Source organism: Pteropus vampyrus, unplaced genomic scaffold (genome assembly GCF_000151845.1).
Source record: "Pteropus vampyrus isolate Shadow unplaced genomic scaffold, Pvam_2.0 Scaffold51, whole genome shotgun sequence".
Taxonomy (NCBI): Eukaryota; Metazoa; Chordata; class Mammalia; order Chiroptera; family Pteropodidae; genus Pteropus; species Pteropus vampyrus.
The window spans coordinates 5,823,082-5,827,240 of NW_011888832.1; positions in this window are offsets into that span (position 1 = coordinate 5,823,082).

The following is a 4,159-nucleotide window of genomic DNA, read 5'->3' on the forward strand; positions in this document are numbered from 1 at the left end:
CTCGTGACGCCAGCACTTGGGGCGTCGTCTTGTGCCATGTGCTTTGCGTGTGCGATCTCACTGAATCGTGCCACCTGCTTTGCGTGTGCGATCTCACTGAATCGTGCCACGTGCTTTGCGTGTGCGATCTCACTGAATCGTGCCACGTGCTTTGTGTGTGCGATCTCACTGATTCCGCTCTGCTGCTGCATCGGGAGCGCTGCCTTAGTACTCCCGTTTTACAGATGCGAAACCGAGGCGCCCTGAGCCTAAGCCGCTGCGCACAGCAGGTCAGTGGAGAAGGCTGTGCCGGAGCCCGGATCTGCCGCAGAGCCCTCGGGCCTAGCTTTCAGGCTCTGTTCTCTGTGAGGGCGCAGAGGCACCTTCACACGTGTCCCAGGCTCCAGGCCTCCCTGAAGCCCTCCACCCACTTGTCTCAGCGGGTATCTGGTCTTGGGCCATGCGCAGGCCACACTATTCCCCGATAGAGGCTTCCATGTGTTACGAAGTAAGGAAGCATTAAAGTAAATAAATGCCTATCGTCGTTGTATGTATAATACGAACAGATTTAACCAACGGTGCTCCCAGCGCACGCAACAGCATGATTTAACTGTGCCAGGGTAATTAGCATATTCCTTAAGAATTTATTTATAGGTCACGGAAGGCAGCATGGCCTGGTAATGGGACAGAAGTTTCAGCATGGACAGTGTTGCTCTTTTCTACCCCGTTCCTGTGACTCACGCAAAACAGCATTTGGAGGGCAGGTCGCAGGCACACATTCGAGGCCCTCGTCATGGTGAAAGGCGGCTGGGCCCGCAGGCCCATGGGTTTGGGAGAGGGACCGGGGACAGTGCCCAGCCAGGTTCAGCCCAGCACCTTCCCTCCATCACCTGCTCTGGAATTCCTGCCAGGGGCGGCTTCCTGAGAATTTCCAGCCACCAGAAGGGGGCAGACTGTGACTTCTGAAGCCCGGACACAATGGGTCTGAGGAGGCAGGCGGGAAGGGTGGTGGTCCCAGGTTGCCACCATGACCACGACCGCCTCAGGACAGCTGTGTCCCGTAGGCTAGGCCTGGCTCCCCAAAACATTCAGGAGTGGTCCGGCTCAAAGGACCCCACCCCAACCCCACGCCTTGCATCAGGTCAGCCAGCAGGGACAGCCAGGACAGGCTTGGGGTGGGCAGTCTGGCAGGGAGTGAGGGCTGGGGCTCGTCTTGAAGCTGAAGGACAGGCACGCTGTCTTCCTGGATGTGTGTCTACTGGGGGTGGCTGGAGGGGCTGGTGGAGATTTGGGGTGAATTTACGTTCTCCCAAGCCACCCCTAGGCCTAGCCACTGCTCAGGGAAGTCCTTGAGGCCTCAGAAACCTCCAGAGCCACCACGCTGCTGTGTGTGGGAGGCGCAGAGGGCCGAAGCTCTGAAATGCCCTGTGCATTGTGGCTCCGGGCGGGCAGAGCCGGGAGGTGGGGGTGCTGCCCCTCCCACCCACTGGTGCCGGTGGCAGCAGGATGCCTCCGGGCCGGCCTTTGAGCAGTAGCCAGCCTCCCAGACCTCATCCCTGCCCGAACCCGGTCCTGTGGGGATTCCCTGAGCCCAGCAGCCAGGCTCTCAGATGGCTCAAACAAAGAGAATTTTAAAGTGACACAAGCTGGACACGCAGCCACGAGAGGGTGTCTGCCCGGATTACGGCGAACTCCAGCTTGGGCCTTTGAAGAGCCCTTGATTGCCCGGGGTGAAGATGGGTTTTCACAGCAGAATTAAGAAAGGCCTCACCAGCAGCCTCAGCCGCTGGGACGGGCCTCACTGTGTCACCAGGGAGGTGGGGGAGGGTCAGGCACCTGACGTTTCTCGCATCCCCACTGCACACGCTGCCCCAAGCCGTGGCACAGACGTCACAGTCCAGGACCTGTTCTTGCATGAGTGACCTGGTTCCAGCCATTCTCCACCTGCAGCGGAGTCACCTTCTCCCGGAGCAAGTACCATCACTGTGGCCGCCGCTTGAAGTCTCTCCATGAGACCCATGGCCTCAGGAACATGTCTGGCTTCTACCTTCTCCATGCGGCCCTGCCCCCTTTTCAGCCTGTGGTCACCTGCTTCCCCTTCCTCCCTCCCATGTGGACCCCCCCACGTCCCCTGACCCCTGGGCTTGCCTCCCGGCCACCGCGCATTGCTTGCTCTGCCTGGACCTTCTTCTGCTGTGTGCTCCTAGCTCCTCATCCTTCACGTGTCAGCCTCGATGCGACTTCTTCCGAGAAGCCTTCCCTGACCACCAGGACCCTCAGCCCCATCCCCCAGCTCTGTGCTGTTACAAGTCTCATCACCAGTGTGTGTCACTACTGGTCATGGGCTAGCTTCTGAGTCCCACAGCTCAGTTTGGTGCCATGTGCGTAGTAGGTACTGAACAAATATGGTACCTAAAGGCAGGCAGGAGAGGGCATGCTGAAGGTGGGGGTTGGCTCTAAATCTAAGGACACCTGAGCGCACCTGAGGTGACCCCACCTGCCCATGACCTGCTCCTTCCCCTCCTTAGGAAGGCCTACACCGCACATCCAGGGCTGAACTGGTTGCCTGCAAATGCCCGCACAGGGAGCTGCCATGGTAATAGTCCTGGGCCTGTCTAAGAGATGTGAGTTTTGCTTCTTGGCCCCATCCCCTCCCCTCTCCTCAACACTGGCCTGAAGCCCACCTGCCTGGGAAAGTGGGGGCCTCAGCCCGACCACTCCCCTAAACTCCCACTGCCAGCCTCTTGCTGGAAGGTCCTTGCCTGGAGAGAAAGGTGTCCCTCAGGATGAAGCCAGGTCCTCACCCCCGCGATGGTTTGGGTCCCCAGGTGAGGGCCCAGGGCTTGGCATGTGGCAGTGGTCCATTATTGACTCACCGTGCTGGCCAGTCCTTTGAGCCGTAAACAGGGCTCAGACTTGGGGACCAAGAGGAATAAACGGAGCCTTGTTTCCCAAATCCCCAGCCTACCCCAGAGTTCTCATCCTTTCTGCTCAGGAAAAACCTTTGAATGAATAAATTTCAGTGGCTCATGGGAAGGGATTAAAGGTCTCAAAGCACCTCTAAGCTAGGAAGAATGACAGGTCACCAGCAGAAGCTGTAACTGCAGAACCAGCTCAAACTGGACCTATCCTGTTTCTAACAAGACCTGGAACCCAAGGTGAAACCTTGGATATGCCACTCACAAGGAACACCCGTGAACCCGTAACGGCTCCCCCCACGGAACCGCAGGACCTGGACATGACCGGAACCCGAGGGCGGTCAGCTGTCTAGGAAGATCCAGTGCTGAAACCCCTTAAACCTTGTCCCGAACCCTGGACTGAGGAGACATTTGAGCCTTGCCTCCCGCGTCCTGGCTGGTCAACCTCACAATAACAGCTTTTTCCTTTTCTCAAAAGCCGGTGTCATAGTATTGGCTTCTGTGCACGTCGGGCAGCGAGGCTCTGCTCGGTAACAAAGTGGGGAGCAGCAGAGCCCACCCTTTTGCTGTCTGCTCAGGGTGTCCTTTGGTGGCAGAATAGGGGCAGGGCACCCCTGGAGTGGCTGCCAGAGCAAACGGCGGGCAGTGCCCAGGGGCTTAGGAGGCCCCGTTCCAGCTCCCACCAGCCCCTCTGTGACCCTGGACAAACTCTTAAATCAACGTCGCAAATTGAATTGCCGCAGGGGCCAGGTGACCGCATAAATGAGGCCCTTGTGTCAAGTAGAGAGAGCCCCACTGGAAGCCCCACCTGAAGGGTTGGCCATGCTGGCCCACTGGTACCTGGCAGAAAAAATGAGATGCCAGAGTTGTCAGATCTGCTGATCGGTTTCAAGAAATTATTTTTTTAAAATCTGGGTGGTTATATAAAATTCCCATTTTAAATGTTGGCTCAATTAAAACATTAACACACCAGCAAGGCAAACAAAATGTTCCTGTGAGCCATGTTCTTCTTAATTCTCTGAATTAAGCTCTTGGAGTTCATCTGTAAGACAAAGGTGCTATTTCATGGCTGGGGGTCCACATGTAGCCCCTCCCAATGAATCAACTCTGCCTGTAGGCCACATGACCCCTGGCCACTGCTGATCGGACCAGGGGGTGGGGCACCTGACCCAGAGCAGCCAATCCCAGGCTGGCAACAATTTATGCTGTGACTTGGGGCTGAGAGCTCCCTTGGGCCACAGCATGCCCACTCGTCATGCACC